The sequence below is a fragment of the Amphiura filiformis genome, chromosome 6 (assembly GCF_039555335.1).
Source record: "Amphiura filiformis chromosome 6, Afil_fr2py, whole genome shotgun sequence".
Taxonomy (NCBI): domain Eukaryota; kingdom Metazoa; phylum Echinodermata; class Ophiuroidea; order Amphilepidida; family Amphiuridae; genus Amphiura; species Amphiura filiformis.
Genome location: NC_092633.1, coordinates 21,152,325 through 21,172,232, shown reverse-complemented (window position 1 = coordinate 21,172,232; position 19,908 = coordinate 21,152,325). Strand labels below are relative to the sequence as shown.

At 33.6% G+C, this 19,908-nt stretch overlaps 1 long non-coding RNA gene across 1 annotated transcript; it reads right to left on the bottom strand.

The window, feature by feature from the left end:
* Positions 1-720: 720 nt before the first annotated feature.
* Positions 721-18,756, bottom strand: LOC140155137 (uncharacterized). The gene is made up of 3 exons (XR_011859345.1): positions 18,711-18,756; positions 13,018-13,101; positions 721-5,837 (listed from the first exon to the last, which is right to left on the bottom strand). It is a non-coding gene; the product is annotated as an uncharacterized lncRNA (long non-coding RNA).
* Positions 18,757-19,908: the final 1,152 nt, after the last annotated feature.

Sequence of the window (19,908 nt, the reverse complement as noted above, 5' to 3'; positions counted from 1 at the left end):
GCGGACAAGTGAGGGACAACACCACCTTAGAGGACTTTGCAGCAAATCCTACAGCATGCGGGGAACCAGCTTGACCAACAGCAGACGAACGATGCTAGAAGTCATCTCACATGAGAAGGCCTATTCATTATTGAAAGACATTAATAAACTGCAGCATTCATTTTAATTTATTCACTGAACCATAAAAATTGTTTTTGAATGCGTGACACCCAAATCAGGAAACCTTTAATTTAATTTAATTAAATTATGCTTCTTTTTGATTAAATTACTCAAAAATTGTCAAACACAAATTGAAGCATAAAAAGCCTATGTAGAAAAATGCAACTTTTTTTTGCCGAAAATTTCATAAATGGCTGCATTTTGCAATAAAGATGATAAAAAGTAGCAACAAAAACCCGCTCACTTGATGCATAACTAATCAGCTTATAATGTTCCAAACTTTAACAAGAAAATTTATCAAGCCGTTTTTGGGTTAGGGGGACTTTTTTTTTTTTGGGGGGACTTTTTGGAACCGTTTAAATATTATATTATGCAATGGTAGGGGTGTTTTTGTCACATGTGTACATGTTGGGTGTTGATAAGTGTTTATGCCAGCATAATGGTAGCATAATATACTCGTAAGAATTATGTTTGTCAGAAACATTCATAAATGAATAATATTTATTTTCACAAACCAAGAACATAGAAACATAAGTCAAAATAAGAACGCTAAAGACATAGTTTTAAATAAATCTTTCTATTATTTGCTGTTTCATGTACACACACCATATTCATACATCCTAAGGAATAGTACAGTTCTAGATGTTTCATTTAGAGATCACTCAATTTTCATATCGTTTACAAATTACTTTCTCGAATAAGTTTAGACTAACTATATAGTAACCGTGTCTGATATTGATTAGATTAATTACGCAGGGCTTACTCTTTGCGACACATTCAACTCGGCAATTATAAAAACGGGTTAGTTCGTATTCGTTACAAATAAATCCGGATACTTGTTGATTATCTTCAATCATTTTTTAAGAGAAAATAAAAGGAATCAAAAAACACACAAAGTTGAAGTAAATCGAAGATTATTATGTTTCTAAAGCATACAATTACAATCATGACAAAGCTGATATACGGTGGTCGCTTGATTTCTTTCTGCCCTGAAACCGATTAAACTAGTTAATTTATAAGAGCCCATTCAATTATGAACTTGTCATACAAATGATTTGTTAATCGCCAAATTTATTTTTATAGATACCCTTAATAAGAGTAAATTGAAAACAAAGAAACCCGTATTAGAAATCTGTACACTCTCAGAAAAGACGGTTCTAAAACCTGTCCTCTATATGGAATCCTCAACGATTCTATAATGAAAAGAAAAGGTTCTAAAAGGCCAAAATGGTTCTACTAAAGGTTAAAGAACCTTTTAAAGAAACTAAACGGGTTCTTTCATTAGTTTAACTTGAGCGTTCCATATAGAGGGCAAAAATATCTTAAAGGCTATTTAGAAAAAAAATCTGATAATAGAATGTTTTATATAATGTAAGTATGTATAGCAATACTGCCAGATTGCGAAAATTTTTCAATATACATGCCAAAATATGATAAGAAAATTGAGAGATCTCATTATTATATACTTAAACGAAATTTAAGTTTCCAGCTTGAAATGTCCTTGAATAATCCGAAAATGTATAGCTCCATTGGTTTACAAAAGTGAAATGTTTGCGCTTCCTATTTCTGCTTTCTATGATAAGCTGATAAATCTGTATCTCTTATAATCTCGTCTCTCTAAATAGCAAGTGCACCTGTAAGATTTGATATAATATATATTTACAGTGCTACAGTGAGAAAGTATAATTTACCCACAAAAACAAAGGTTATTCATTGCAGGTTTATAGCCCAACGTTGGATCAAACATTGGATAAACTTAACCAATTGTTGGATAAGGCGCGACGTTCAGTTTGGACCCATGGCGCTATCGGTGCCCCGATATACCGATATGGCTCTTATAACCTACCATGACGATGTAATTATATCGAGCAATAGCAGGGTTCCTGTAGACTTTCATAATAATGTATGGCCCTATCGTTTTTGTTTATTTTAAATGCACATGCGATAGCACTATTCAAATATTTAGTGTACGTGTACGATAGAAAGGCTAATCGGTTTATAGCCATCGGGCACTGATAGCGCTATTGGATCAAAATAAACGTGAAGCCTGTTTTGTCCAACGTTGGGTAAGTTTGTTTCTGCCGCAGCTATGTACAAAACCTATTACACAACAAAATAAACCTGTGATAAAATACAATTTTTCTTTGTGGTATAGGCACACTCTACAACACATCAGCAGTTTAAACATGTTAAAAGATAACAATAATATGCTTGATAAGTTCTGATAAGTTCTGAACATAAAAATCAATTAAAATGTACAAGATCTTACACATTTGTATACATTTTAAACGAACTGTCTAACTAAAAGGCTAAACCAGTTTAAATACACAGTAATAAATGTTTACAGTAAAATATCGTGAAGCAAATCACCCACAACAATCCTGTAATTTTACAGTACTGTTATCATAAAAATTAATTCAGCAATATTCAGTGTGCTGTAAATTTTACCACCTTGCCATTTTACACACCGTAAAATATACAGTTTTCCCGTTGACAGAATAGCTGCAAAACAATTACTGTGAAACTTAGTAATGTAAAAAAGTTCGTAGTTTGTACCGATCATTTAGTTGCCCACAGACTTCAATTGTACATTCCACTTTTCAGTGACCGAATCACAAAAATCAAAACTAACAGATATTTACATGCACAACAAATATTTGAAATCGACTCGACATGATCCAGCCACCGTTATTGATCAAACAAAGAATGTTTTTCTTTTCCCGTTCTTTATATTCATATTGAGTAAGCCATAAAAATTAAGGTACCAGTTGTGTTCACCCCTGTATATCCTAAATAAATACAAGTATGTCAAAAGCAGCCAATACCTGTACTCTTTATAATTGGTTGAGAATTAAAAACACGGTGATCTAAGACCTAATGAATAAACGAAATCAAAAGTTGCACTTTTGTGTTCTTGTTTTAACGTGCTAATCAATGGAAGCGCGGCGCTAGTTCTCTTGTTCGCGAACGCTTTGTGTACACATCAATAGGGCTTGCAATGGAGCAAACTGCAACTTTTAAATTGGCATCTTCCTTGGGTATTTGGATCGTCGTGTTTTTATTTCTAGAACAATTTCAACAAATGAGGTCTTAAATTCGAGCCAATTCCAATTATGACATATCTGTCTTTGTTTAGGATATACAGGGCTGAACATAACTGGTACCTTTTGGCTTACTGAATTGTGCAATCTTTTTCCATCTCTCTCTGGAATTTCTGATGATTGATCTAATCTAAATTCCAGGATCTCTCCATTGCTATTTTTCAAAATTCCGTGACTTTGAGAGTCTGTGGGAACTCTGATTTGGGTGATACTGATGTTAATGATGTTTAATAGCTTTTAAACAATATTTTTAATTTCAGTCAACATAGACCGTAAAAAATCTTAACGGTAATTGTTTAAGCATTATTTAAAAAAGCTTAATGGACGTAGATTTTGCAGCTTACCTCAGTTAAACTGCAACAATTGGTGTCAAATAACACACGAAACGGGGGATATTGAGCTCGTTTAGTTCATTGTGCATGGAGCATGTTATCTGAAACCTTTATAAAATTATATAAAACAGACAATTTAAAAACAGAGAACGAAAACAATCTAAAATCCATATCATTTAATGTGAGAGAAGCTCGCTCATACCTCCATACAAATGTTAATGTAAAGTTGATAAAATATTCATCTTTCTACACTTTTTTAAAAGTACTTAAAGTATTTCTTGCTGTATTGTTAATATAATATCCTTCTAAATTATAATTGCTTATACATAATTAAAAATACTAGTTATTACTTCTTGTATTATTATTATTATTATTATTATTATTATTATTATTATTATTATTATTATTATTATTATTGTTGTTGTTGTTGTTGTAGTTATTGTTGTTGTTGTTATTATTATTATTATTATTATATATTATTATTATTGTTGTTGTTGTTGTTGTTTGTTGTTGTTGTTGTTGTTATTATTATTATTATTATTATTATTATTATTATTATTATTATTATTATTATTATTATTATTATTATTATTATTATTATTATTATTATTATTATTGTTATTATTATTGTTGTTGTTGTTGTTGTTGTTGTTGTTGTTGCTGTTGATGTTTTTAATATCAGTATTATTATTGGAGAGTTTGCGAAATACGGTTCGGAAGAACAAACTTCAACGTGTGGAACATGTGAACGAAAATACGCAAAATTTAATTTAAGAACAATAGTTTCCACATTTCCACATCAACTGCAAAATTACCTGTTATATATTATCTAATTAAAACACCAATTATTTGAAATCTAATTTGGTTCGGGTAAAAAAGGCACCACTTGTTGAAAATTAATGTTTGAAATTAGGTTAGGTTAACCAAATTGATTAGGTTAAAATATTTTTTTTAAAATTCCAAACGTCAAGCTTGGTATATACTTTTGTTTGTGACCATGACGTAAAAAAATATCAGTTTGCGAAATTGCGTTCTGTGAAAACTTCAACGGTAAAGGGATTAAGTTTCCGTATAAATGGCTTATTTTTAATGGATCGAGCAGTGTAGCATACTTCTGGAAGAGATTGCAGGTTCATATATCTTTAAATAGAATATGACATGGTAGGTTGCGCCTGGTAAGAGAGGGGGTAGGGAGGAGGAGAGAGAGGGTATTGGAAGTGGACATGGAGGTGCAGCGGCGGTAGCTAAGAGGGAGGTACAGCTCCTCTTATACATGGGACATCTTGACTAATAACCCACTTGACTAAACAAAAGGGAGACATTTTAATGCAGTCGCTTACAAGCTCTTACACACACCCTGCTTTTGATCGCCAATTGATACGTACATGTCTCGAGTTTAAGCAACAAGATGTTGTTGGTGCAGTAACCAATCAGACGTTGGCGTTGAAGTAAATTTGAGCAAGCTATCCAATCGATATTAGTGAAGTTGCCGTTGCAGTTTGAAGTAAATTTTCAAACTTCATTTCGCAAACTCTCTGTTTAGTATATTTAGTATAATAATTATTTAATCATTTTAATCGATTCGATTTCTTTCAAATTTCCACTCGATCTCTTCATTTGGACTCAAATTCTACATCAGTGAACATGGGCATACGTCACAGCCGTCGACATTTTCTACGCCATGTTGACACCTTCTATACCAAATTCATCACCGTCTTTCACATAACTTCCATCCAGCCCAGGCACAAAGACACTGCTTGGCAGAATGACAAATCGCTCAATATGTGGGTATAGCACGCGGTAGCTCAGTCTGGCTGGATATTTTTTGTAGAATTACTTACATTATTTGCAATTAATCCATTTGTCTTGTTTGTACTATTTTAAAGTATCATCTTTTATAAGTATTAATTTAGTGCCTGGTACTGTTATTAATTATATTTATTTATCATTTTGCTTATAGAACAGTTTGATGTTTCCAAGCACGTGTGCTAAATTCTCCGTAACGAAGTCCAACTGTATCCAATATCTTTTTACATTATCCGTTGATAGTAAGGTGTTCATGGTAGAAAACATCTTTTGATTTGAATGTGATGAACAAATATTACTCATCCATGGTTCTTTGTTGTTTGGCTTGTACATCTTGGAGTTATGGGCGGGCCTTCGTCGGTGACTTTGCTGAAGAAAATAATTACATCTAGTTTTCCACAAGAAAGTCCCTACTTTCATTACTAGCAGGATTCGTAAGCTGTAAAAGAAAAAAGAACAAATAGAAAAATGTATTACTAAACATACTTAACAACAATTACTCAAGCAATCACTTTTTGTCCAAGAGAAGCGAAACCATCAACTAGTGAGTAAATGTTGTATTTGTTTTTAAGAAATACATATTTTGTATTTCAAATCATATGAATATATACACATACAGTGAACCACTGGAGCTCTTATCACTGGGGCTATCAGTAAAACACGGATATACACTAACACTAATACGAACATTTGAATTTAGAATCTGAATCAGAAAAGTCATAAAACTTACAACAGACGTTTCAAATATTTTAGTTGTTAACCACATGAAATTGCCCCAAACGGCTCAAATACCTTTGTCATCTGTTTATATAGAATTATTAACAAGCCAATTTGTATGCGATTGACTTCAATGAAAATGCTGAATTCAACATCGCACTTACGTTGTTCAACTAAAACTAAATGATAAACATAAGAGGGAAATGGTTAGAGACAGGAGTAACAACGTGGGTGTTAACTCTACCGGATGAATACTATGGAAAAGTTACCAGTCTAAACATTATTTATTTATTGATCTATTTACTTGAATTTCTCTGCAACAACATAAATGCAAATGTATACGAGTAATCTCATGATATGGTGGAGGGAGAAACGCTAAATGTTAAAAGTAGGCTGACGTTAATTTAATGTGTGTACTTTATTTTGTCATAATGTTGTTTTTGAACTTGTATAGAAGCCTCACAAAACAATCTGATTCCAAGATTAAGTTCAATTATTCCAGTGGCTTAGACAAGACTGTAAGTACAACTGTAGACTTAAAATTTGCCGACTGTGAAGATATGTAATTTTTGGTACTACAAATAACCTTCTGCTAAGTAAGCTACTATGCTTCCACGTAAACAATTCATCAAAATTCTTAAAAACTCAAGAGGTCTATCATGGAGCCATTGTTGAATGCACCAAGGTGATCATAGTATGGTGAAGATCCATGTTAATACCGGTTGTACAACAGCCAAACCTGCTCGTCGCAATTTTTTCCTCTATAAAAAAGGTAAATTTGACGACCTTCGATGATTTGCCAACCTTTGGTGAATGTTTTCTCCAAGAATGAAATTAAGATCTGTTAATGAAAGTTGAATCCACCCGAGAGATTCCCTTATGCAGCTCACTGAAAAATATAAACCTTCAAAGTACTCTTCCACAGGGTTTAACCTGCCTTGGTTTTCTCCTGCACTTCATCGCCAAAGCAGAAAGCTCCAAATACTGCATAATAAGCAACGTAAATAAAAAAATTCTGAAGATTTCAAACTCTTCAAAGGCGCCCGGAGAGGAACCTAAATAAAGCCCACAATGAGTATATCTCCGTTATGCTAGAGGAAGACCTCCAGCAGAACCCACAGAAGTTTTGGAAGTATGCAAAATCGAAGCGGGCGGACAATGTTGGTGGGCATCCATCAAAAATGGTACGGAAACCGTTTCTGATCATGTTGGCAAAGCAGATGTTTTGAAATCATTTTCCAAATCTGTCTTTACCCGCGAAGATGCTTCAAACCTTCCCGAGCTGGAACGATTTTTTCCTAACATTGAACCACTTGAAACCACGGCCGCTGGCATAGAGAAACTTCTGAATGATCTTAACCCCTCCAAGGCCTCTGGACCAGACAACATTCCAAATAGAATTCCAAAAGAATGTAGCGTGGAGTTAGTTCCACTTTTGTCAGCTCTTTTCAATCAATCTATATCAACTGGTGAACTCCCAGATGATTAGACTACTGCTTATGTGTCTCCCGAGTTTAAAATAAAGTAGTGAAACCGATGCGAGCAATTACCGTCCCATATGGCTTACGTCTGTTGTGTGCAAGTGGCTCGAACATGTTATCCATCGCCATATAATGTACCACCTTGAACGTCATCACTTACTGATTGACTGACAATATGGTTGTAGGAAACACAGATTTTGTGATACCCAGTTACTCATTACAGTGGATGATATTGCTAAATAAGTAGAAAAGGGTAAACAGCGTTTGATCGCGTCCCTCATCAAAGACTCATCTCCTGAAATTGAGACATTTTGGTATTACTGGAAATATTTACTGGATCTCAGGGTTCCTTACATTAAATCACGCTCGCAGACAGTTGTTCTTGAAGAAGAACGTTCTACATCAGCCAAAGTTTTATCAGGTGTGCCCCAGGCCACAGTCCTCGGCCCGCTACTGTTCCTCCTTTCAAAAGTGACAAATTTTTACATTTCATCCTTCGATCAAGGCGATTTCCTCTTCTTCTTCTTCTTCTTCTTCTTCTTCTTCTTCTTCTTCTTCTTCTTCTTCTTCTTCCTTGCATCGCATATAATATAAAGTCACATCGTGGCGAATAAGGTCCAATTTACACCTACTTTTGTTAATATAGTCTGCCCATTTCTATGGGAAATGAGGATTTTCAACCTGTGCCTTTAAAAAATGTTTCCGCAGTAATGGCTTAATCCAAGCATGATCCAAGTTGCACGTTATTCGCACCCGCAGAATTTCGCGGTACTGCCATCAGTTGTGAAGATACATAGTCGTCAAAACTGATGGCGCTGAAATAAATGGCTGCGCAATAGTTATCAAGCCTGGGGTAAGAGGGTATTAGGAGGAATAATTAGCAAAAAGGTCGAATAGAAAATATCCGATTTTGATGAAAATTGTTAAAACTTGTTTATCCTGTTATCCCAGCAAACACAAAACGTTTTCGACATCATTCGCAAAAGGTTATAAAAGGTTGTCAAAAAACGTTTAAATGTCGGGTTATATAAAGGGTATAAAACGTTTTCATACCATTAAAAATCATTTTTTGATAATGTACTGCTGCGCAAACAAAAAATGTTTTACAGAAAATGTTGAAATGCCGGGTTATATAAAGGGTATAAAAACGTTTTAATAACATTCCAAAAACATTTTTGTATTCTTTATACAAAACATTCTAAACAGAATGTTATTTTGTGGTTGAAAAAATATTTTGCGAAAAATGTTTGCCTAAAATATTTGCAACAACGTTTTAAAAACATTTTCATGACCTTTATATAGCCCGACATTTTTAAAATGTTATTAAAACGTTTTCAAAAATACATTTTAAGAACATTTCTGTGTTTGCTGGGTGCAAATATTTTAACATAATGTTATTTAAGTGTTGACAAAATATTTGCAAAAAATGTTTGCAAAAATAGTTTACAATAACATTTTTGAAAACATTTTAAAAATATTGTTGTAGTGTGTTTTCATACAAAACGTTTTAAAACATTTTTGAAAACTTGATACAAAACATTCTAAACAGAATGTTATTTTGTGGTTGAAAAAATATTTTGCGAAAAATGTTTGCCTAAAATATTTGCAACAACGTTTTAAAAACGTTTTCATGACCTTTAAATAACCCGACATTTTAATGTTATTAAAACGTTTTTATGTAAACCAAAAGCCAAAATATGACTTATTAAAAACGTTTTTAAAACGTTTTTGTGTTTGCTGGGATATTATAACAATTGAAAAAGAATAGTTTTTACTATGGCATTTTATTAGTTAGGTAACGCAGCGAAATGGGTCAGTACCCATTGATTCCTCTGACTGTGATCTATGCTGTGTTTCATTGATAACAAAATGTCCTACGTAGTGCAAACTATTAGTTTTGGATTGTTATAACAAGATAAACAGTTTGAGGCCATATTCGTCAAAATCAAAGGATATTTTCTGTTTTGACCCATGTCAAGCCCGTGAAGCCCAAATGTAGCATGACCTTCGATCTTTTCCACTAGTAACTCAAGACTGATATGTAGTAGATATGTCAGATTATATATTTTCTGAATTCTTATTGCTAGAGGAATATTGTGGAATTGATTTCAACACAATTTGAGCAATTTTGAATTTTGACCCCCCCCCCCTCTCTGTGTTTCAGAATATCTCGAAATCCTCAAGGGTATCCAATGGGCACCCGTCAAAATCTTCATCTACACAACTGACATGTGTGTTTCAGAATATCTCGAAATCCTCAAGGGTACCCAATGGGCACCCGTCAAATTCTTCATCTACACAACTGACATTTAAACTATCATTTAAAGTGACTATGATGGTCATACCCAACTTTACACATGATATTTTATGGTTATCTACTCGACTAAAATGTGTTGATTTCACAACACAAGTAACACAAGCACCGCCAGAAATTTACATTTTTGGGTATTTTAATGCTGGAATCAAACATGACGGAATACTTTATGCATTGGCACATTAAATCAGCTTTCATATATCATCTCATTATTGAGATATATGAATTTTACGGAAATACCTCATTTCCAATCCGTTCCACTGATTGAAATTAAATAGCAATAAATGTATTGTAGTCAGAGTAGCACGCACTGCAGACACAATTTCTTAAACCGGTCCACATGGTCCAGGACATTTATTTTTGAGGGCAAGATCTTATCAGCAATTTTGTTTGACCGTACAATTTTTTCCGATACACTCTGTATACCTATGCAGTCATCATGGTCATGTTTATAACAATTAAGAAGTAATCTAGGGGATTGAGAAGAAACGAAAGCCATTTTATATTTGCCGTGTTGGGAATTAAAGCAATCATAGTAATGGTGACCAATTCTTTTAAATTGCTTTAAATTTAATGCACATGTGAATAACACTTTTTATTACGACAAATATATTATATTAAAATGTCCCTCTTTATAGCATGATTAGCTCCAAATTATCTCAGTTTCTGCGAGATAATGAATATACTTTAAGGTTCCTACAATTATATCAACACTGTAACAATTATAGGGCACAACGTATAACTGCAATTTTTAGCTCATTTGTAATGTTTAAAACTTTTAATTAAGAGCTATTACGTTTAGAACCCAACTAATTTATCGTTGAATCACCTATTTTTAGAAAAATATTCAAGTTCTGCCACTTTGAATATTATTATAATACAAAATGATTTCAGTACAACCTGAGCAAATTAAGAAACAAGAAACCATATACCTAGGCAGGCCACATGAGAATAAACATTCCTTTATTGTCCGCGTATTGCATTTCGGGCTCTTGGTTTAGTGTTTCTTTATTGAAATTTCTTTTAAGACTTCATTGACATTGTATTGCGCATAGACATCTTTTTGTGTGTGTTCAAGTCCAGACATATTCATATTCTCTTTCAAAGTAACTAGAACGTCCAGACCACTTGTAAAACAAATGACTTTCATATAGATAAACTGAATATTAAAGAAATATTCAATAACCATCTGACAATTGCGTGCATCAAGATTAGAAGATAATTCAGTTAAAAATATTGATTACGTAGATCTCTGAAATGAGAGAGTTTTTGAATGTGCGTATGATGTATTTTGTATAAATTACTAGCTTCAAATTTTAATAAAGATCAAGTTTTCGAACCCTAAATGTCATTTAATAATATTTTATATTCATTATATACACATTATGTGGGTGTGGATGGGGTACGCATAATTTACTGCAAACGGGACACACACGTGAAATCTCACATTCAAACTCGGGACATCCCCAGTTGGAAATATGTTCAATGGGCTGAGATATTGACTCCACAGTACTAGTACGAGTAGTACCTACCATATCCGTGATTAAAAACTGCCCCCGGTTAACTATAGGAACTAAAACAAATTTATACTGTATCAGCAGGACAAATTCCCCGTTTAACAGCAATGGCGTAGCCAGGATAATTCAGTGGGGGGAGGGGGAGGGGCTTTGACGCAAATGGTAAAAAATGGGCTAAAATTATAAAAAAAAGGCCTCCCACAGAACAGTACGGAAACGCTTAAATATGCAAGTTTTCTCGCTCGCTGCGCTCAAAGCAAAGGGGGTAGGGGAAATTTTATTGGCAGGCCAAGAGGGAGGGGGGGGGAAGCAAGCGATTTTTGGCAGGCCGAGAGGGGGGGCAAGCAATCGTTGGCACACCATTTGGAAAATTGGGGACTCGCTTTCAATGGACTTCCACGTATGGGAATGTGTGTGAGGATTATGGGGCTGGGTGGACTGTTAGTATAGTGGAGTTGGGATGGGGCACGTTGGGTTTCTATCGGGTGTGTATCGTAATCCTGGATTGTAATAAAGGCTGCGGATACAATTCTGATGTGTTCTGAATTCTGATTTGACTTCTAATGCTGACTGTAATTTTGATTGCAAAGTTTAACGTACTTTTATACTTGCAACATACAAATTGCAGTTAAAATGAAAGTTTTTAAGGTTTGATGCAGATTTGTAGAGATACACTCTCAGAATAATGGTTCTAAAATCTGTCGTCTATGTGGAAACTTCAACGGTCCTATTTGCCGTAGAAGTGGTGTAATAATAGCAATAGAGGTTATCCGTGTTCTATAAGTTGCATAATCCTATCAGCGACTGCTATACCTTGTTTAGGACTTTCAAAAGAAGTACCTGCATGTGCAACCATGAATGCTTCAAAATAGCCCGCCAAAGTCATGCAGGTAACTCCGAGGTCGTGTATTGAATTGGTTTGAATGAGGAATACGGGAATCAGTGCCTTTTGTTAGAAATCACGCATGAGTAAAGTGGATAACCTCTATAGGTTAAAACAATTTTTGAATATGTCGCACTGCATTATTACATTCACGCGGTATCTCTGCATTGAGAGATAGATGTCAAAGAACAGAGATAAATACCTGGATCGTAATTCTATAGAATATTCATATCATGCTGATCTCTCGCACCTGTAAGATTAGTATCTTTGAAAAGGGCGGTATTGTATTCAATCTATGATTGCAGAGTAGACATAAACAGGTGATGAGGAGTGCAGGGCGATATATTCAAAAATAATTTTAACCTATTGCTATGGTAGTTAATCCGATAATTACATCACTTCTATGGCAATTAACGAACCAACAACTATGAAGACCAAATATGGTTCTGCAAACACTTTTTTTAACTTCTAAGGGCTCTTTCAGTTTAAAGAACTTCTTTCTTGTGATTTGTATATGGCAAAAAGTTCTTTAAGCCGTTTTAGAACCTTTATTTCTGAGAGTGTATGTCTAGATAAGTCCTGAACAACGGATATTTTTTCTATATCTATTGTTTTTTTAAGGAGACACTGAATTGTATACAAAAGCAATAATTGATTACGTAATTGATGCACTGATATTCTACTATATTCAAATAATTACAAGTTACCTGTTGTAGTGTATTTTGTAATCTTCTTTCGGCTGCTTTCTGTAAAAGTCCTCTAAAGTGTTCCCGAATCTGTTCATTTAAATTCTAGAAAGATAAAAACAATACAATGTAGTGAGGCAAAGAAGTTTTAATTAGGGTGTCCCAAAATTATTAATTGGCCAATCCATAAGTTTTACTAGTCCAACAGGTATATAAGGATACAATCATGATCTTGCACAACACAAGAGCCACCTATGCTAATAATTTAGTTTTCAACAACTCAACACAGAACCTCAATGTTATGCCGATACTGAAATATCATTGAACAGGTTGTGGCATGTGCCGATAGTTAATATCTTCAGATATAATGACACCACAGTGACAACTCGACGACTTCAAATGGTGTCAAATACAATCACCCCGACTATTTGAATCCGGAAAGGGAATTAATTTTAAAGGTGTGCAAACAAAATTATTACATTTTATTTTATTCAAGGAAACGTTTTCAATGATACTATTGTCCACATTTCCTCTTCTGTATGTCTAATACGTGCCGGGGGTTCGTGAATGTTCAACTGATAAAACATGTTAATATAATGAGGACTTCGAGTACCTTGGAGCATGGAAAGTATGCTACATGGCCCGCTATGTTGGTAAGCCTGTGGCGGTTGCAAGGGATGGACAATCACGCCAAAAAACTGACCAAATAGTAGAATGGATTTTGCACCAGAATGATTCGAACCGTCTTTCTGTGTAGAGTTGTATGGGGATCTCTTAAGATAATTAAGTAGACCAGGAAAATGGCATGATTTGCTGGTCACTGATTCAGGAGTGAGGACAGTCCAGTATCAAAACACTTCGATGTTCTACAACAAGACACTGGACTTCATAAATTATACCTTGAGACAGCAATGCAGGACAGGAAGCTGTGGAAAGTCGTTCGAGAAAACTACTCAAATTATTATTAACTCAGTCAAGTTTGAGAAAAACACACAGACCATAGTGTCCGAACAACCTCAGTGGACGTTATACATTGGATGATTCACTTGGCGTATGTATATATTCAATGTTTTATACAACCATTTCTTAGGTTCGAACAAATACATAGAAAAACCATATTGGGACGTTCTGTACATACATTGTACATGTAATAGCAATTGACTTATCAAGTGTCATATCATTTTTGTATTAGAACTCTAAAACAACATACTACTAAAAGTATTGTCGTGTGGTGAAGAATGTCTTATATGACGCTACTTGAGTGCATTTATCCAAACTCTTTCACCATCAAGCTTGAATAAAAGTTGAATATCATATTTAAAAAAACATAAATAAAACATAATGTTAATTAGTTCCCTTCAACGCACTTAAGCAGAGTAAGGAAACTCATGCTTACGTTATTAATGGCAAGGTTGTTTCTTGCGTTGGATTATTAAGCCTCGTAAAACAACAGCTCAAAAGAAAATTAATTTGATGTTGAAATTAATTTTAGAATAAAGTTAAGTCGGAAAGACCTGAAGACTAAAGTCCAAGACTGAATGACAAATTATTGCTTTATCATGTTTAACATGATCACTGCCAAAAGTATGGCTAAGTAAAACTTCCAATACGTCATATCATGTATTATGGTAGGCTACCTACAAATGCCCAAAGCGGTACATTGCCTTATAATTCCAGTCAAGACATTAACTAACAAAATAATCATTACTGATCAAATTTGATGTTTAATATTTCAAATTCAAATGATGCGAAATAATGCATACAAAGAAATGTTAATGTACACTATTAGATTGGCTAACGAGATGTGCGGCTTAGATATACGTTTATTATCACGAGATGTATAATAATTCTTCTTATTTTTTGTATTTAGTGCTTATGTAAAATACATTACACATCGGTTGCCGTAGAGTTTTACGCTTCCTATATCTACACGTTTCTCAAAGCAACAGATTGAATGAGCGATAAAACTAGAATTTTGTTTTTATAATGGCGATATTTGTATTACATAGGCTTCCAATGCCCCAGTACCAGTTCTAGCGTCATGGAATAAACCTAAGCACTCTAAGGGTAATCTTTCGACAGGTAATAGAAAACTACACAGAGAAAGTTTACTCATTCTGTATTGTGACGTTTTGCAGGCTCTTACCTCTGTTATCAACATCCTCTTACCCGATATACAGCTATATGACCTACTTCACCCGATAAATCAACCTTTAAATGTACGCTGAAAAGTTCTAGCTATGTCTGTGTTAGCAAAAACTAATTTCAACCTGTGCCTCAGATCGTAACCATGCCGTTTCAACATAAATATCGTATGTAACTTCTCTTTTTATTAAAAAAATAATAGTAATGAAAACATATAACAAACAAAAACAAAACAAAGAAGCCGCAAAAAACAATAATAATATACATACATACATTAAGGGCTCGGAAAGCGACGTTGTCAAATATTTTTTTGTGGTACCTGAGAGCACACCAGACATATCGAATTGCATTTTGAATACGAGGAATGTCCTTCCGATATCAAATAATTCTGATTTTATGGCAAATGATTAAAAATTGATATTTTTTTAATTTAATAGTCTTTTGTATAAATGTAATGGTATGTACTTGAAGTGTATGTAGCTGTGATGAAAAGCCGACGATCAATTGAAAATTTTGACCTTTCTTATTGAAGATATTTTCCAAAAATATCACATTTTTTGTGGTGTTTTGGGGAAATATCTATGCAGGACAGGAAGCTGTGGAAAGTCGTTTAAGAAAACTACTCAAATTATTATTAACTCAAGTCAAGTTAAGTCAATGAGCAAACACATATGCCACTGCAAATTAAGTCACAACAAAGATAACCATACCGACTGATCAGTACCACAAGTGGGTAAGTGCAATAGCTGCCTTATGAACATATGACAATTCACAGTATATTGCACTCATCTACACATAGCAGCTATTGTACATACACACTTCTGGCACTGAGCAGTCGATACATCATAACTCTTTGTTATACATTGGATGACTTGCTTGGAGTAAATTTATGTATGTGTATTAATACTTTTATACAACCATATCTTAGGTTCGAACAAATACACAGAAAAAACATTTGGAACTATTGAGACGTACTGCTTATGGACATTGTATTGGCTTAATATCAAGTGTCATATCATTTTATTAGAAATCTAAAACAGCATACTAATATAAAGTTACTTTTGTTTTGAAAATCACAGTATTCTATAGCTTCACATTCACCTCTATCGCACAGTCCTGTGGTGAAGCACACTGTTTGAGTGGCTTTACCCAAACTCTTTCACCTTCAATGATAAGCTTAAATAAATGTTGACTATCATATATTTTAAAAAACACATAAATAAAATATAATGTTAACTAGTTCCCTTCAACACACGTAAGCAAGGTAAGGAAACTCAAGCTTGCGTTATTAATGTCAAGGTTGTTTCTTGCGTTGGATTAAGCCGCGTGAAACAACAGCTCAAATGAAAATTAATTTGATGTTGAAATAAAATTTAGATTAGAGTTGAGTCGGAAACACCTAAAGTCCAACTAACATTTAGAATGGATAACTAATTATTGCTTTATCACGTTTAACATGATCACTGCCAACTAAAACTTTCAATACGTCATATCATGCATATGGTTCCTCCAGTTGTCCACAAAGCGGAACATTGCCTTATAATCCCAGTCAAGGCATAACTAACAAAATAATCATTACTGATCAAATTAGATCCAGCTGTATTAATGTTTAATATTACAAATTCAAATGATGCGAAATAATGCATACAAAGGAATATTAATGTCCACTATTAGATTGGCTAACGAGATGTGCGGCTTAGATATACGTTTATTATCACGAGATGTATAATAATTCTTCTTATTTTTTGTATTTAGTGCTTATATAAAATACATTTACACATCGGTTGCCGTATAGTTTACGCTTCCTATATCTACACGTTTCTCAAAGCAACAGATTGAATGAGCGATAAAACCAGAATTTTGTTTTTATAATGGCGAGATTTGTATTACATAGGCTTCCAAGTCCCAGTACCAGTTCTAGCGACATGAAATAATAAACCTATAAGCACTCTAAAGGGTAAGCTTTCGACAGGTAATAGAAAACTACACAGAGAAAGTTTACTCATTCTGTATTGTGACGTTTTACAGGCTCTTACCTCTGTTATCAACATCCTCTTACCCGTTATACAGCTATATGACCTACTTCACCCGATATATCAACCTTTAAATGTACGCTCAAAAGTATTAGTTATGTCTGTGTCACACTATGCTAGCGACAAAACTGATTTCAACATGTTACCTCAGATCTTAGCCATGCCGTATCACATAAATATCATATGTAAGTTCTTTTTTTTAACTAAAAAATAATAGTAATGAAACATAACAAACAAAAACAAAAACAAAACAGCCACAAAAATATCTATATTAAAGTAACATTCAAAGCTATCACATGGGGATTTTTGTAGTCGATTCTATACCATTTTACACACTGGGTTCTTATATAAAACTTACAGTACTTAAGGCTTATACTGTCCGTGTCATTTTTCAAGGTCACTTAATTCACTCTAATCGACAATAATTATTTTTTTTATATTTGAACCATAGTCTGGCTATAATTAGCGTTTCCGTTAAAGATACCTTTCGTACATTATAACCCGTTTCTAAATAATTGGCAACCACTTAATACTTTGGACTGATATTAATGGTCACATCGAAATGCAACATATCGATGCACTTTAAATGACTCGAGATAAATGGAATACAACTATAAACACGAATTGTTTAATGGAACCGATATTAAAAAACCGGAAGTCGTTCCAAATATCACAGAAATCTGATAGTATATTATCATATTATGATATTGGCTATTTTCAGAATCTCGATAAATGGAAGAGGCTCCGGTTTTTTTGGGGTTGCTTCTGTTTTCTGTGGCATCAAAGTTTGATTTAAGGGCTCGGTCACCCACCGTTGCACAGTATTTTTGTGAGACCTGAGAGCACATCGGACACACTAAATTACATTCTGAATAAGAGGAATGTCCTTCTGATATCAAATAATTTTGATTTTTTGAAATTCCCGATATGATACAAATTTGATGGCAAAAATTGGCATATTTGACATTTTTCAGTGCTTGTGTTTTCTGTGGCAACAAAATCAAAATTTGATTTAAGGACTCGGTCACCCACCTTTGCATAGTGTTTTTGTGGGATCTGGGAGTACATCAAACACACCAAATTACATTCTGATTATGAGAAATGTCCTTCTGATATTGGATTTTTCACGATATAATACAAATTTGATGGCATTTTTCAGTCCTCAAACTAAACTAGGTAGACTTTATAGAAATGTAATCCTACGTACTTGTATGTAGCTGGAATGAAAAGTCGACCATCATATGAAAATGTTGACCTTTTATATTGAAGTTTCCCACAATTATATCCTCAATAAGAAAGGTCTAAACAGCTTTTCCTCCCAGCTACATACACTTTAAGTACATACCGGTATCATTTGGTTTATAAAGTTTAATTTTCCATACATTTTGTATTATTAGGCGAATTTCAAATATTATTTGATATCAAAAGGATATATGTGTGTGATATGCTCTACGGTCCCACTAAAAATACGGTGCAAAGGTGGGTTACAGAGTTCTTAATCATGTTAATGTGATATCACTTTAAAAGCAAACTTACTGTATCTGTTCGTTTATTTGTTCTACTACCACCAGATGACCAGATCTGCAGAAATAGTAATAATAATAATAATAGTATTAATAATAATAATAATAATAATAATAATAATGATAATAATAATAATAATAATAATAATAATAATAATAATAATAATAATAATAATAATAATTTATTATACAGTTATTATAGATGTAAAACGCTAAACGTTGAGACTGTTAAATCATTAACGGGACATTCAGAGATCAGTCAATTGCGGAAACTTGCCTTATATGGTCAAGGCATAACTTACATAATAATCATGCATGACAATTATTTTGCACTTTTAAAATACTTAATCATAATATATATAGTAACCACATTGAATAATTAGCTGGGCACTTCACATTGAACAATTAGCTAGAAACTGCATTATCAAGAGACTGATGTTGAATAAGTTAGACACTGCGATTCAGATAAAGAGAGATTAATCTTAATTCTTTATGACCGGGCATTCTGTGCGGATCCAATAGAGGAAGCGATCTCAAAGACTTACGTATAACCATATTTTGTCGATATTTCTGAAAATAAAATTGTTTCAGGGCAATTTTAAAGCGAATTTAGAAAATTTCACAGATATATTTGATACGGATCTCTGAAAAAGTCCCTTTACATAATCAATTGGGCATTATTGACAGGCGCCCTCTATATTTTATCTTAACGGGTATTCGTCACGAACGTATTTTTGACGTGAACCAGACATTTATTATTAGCTTAACCCCCTGAGCACTACCTGCCGATCTAACATTGCCTCTGATTGGTCAATTACGTGATATCTTCACTTTAATCACCAATCAGAATGGAGCTTTGCAAATAATTAACCCCAATTTTATGTGTGGTGAAATTAGTCTAACAATGTTGCTGATTGGTCCAATTGATAATGAAAACTTCTTTTTGGTCAATCGGCAGGTAGTTCTCATGGATTTTGTCGTGATACTTTCGAAGTCACATCATTTTAAAACTTGAAAGTTTCAACATAAATAACTTACCCCTCTACAATTCTATGGATGCGAGAATAGAACAGAAAAAAAGTTAAGAAAAAGAGTTAAGATATTATATTAGTATCAATTATACTGAAATTTATAATCAGTAAAGTAAAGTATCAAAAGTATACATCTGACGTTCATATGTAAGTCTGAAAATATATATTGTTTATTTAAAG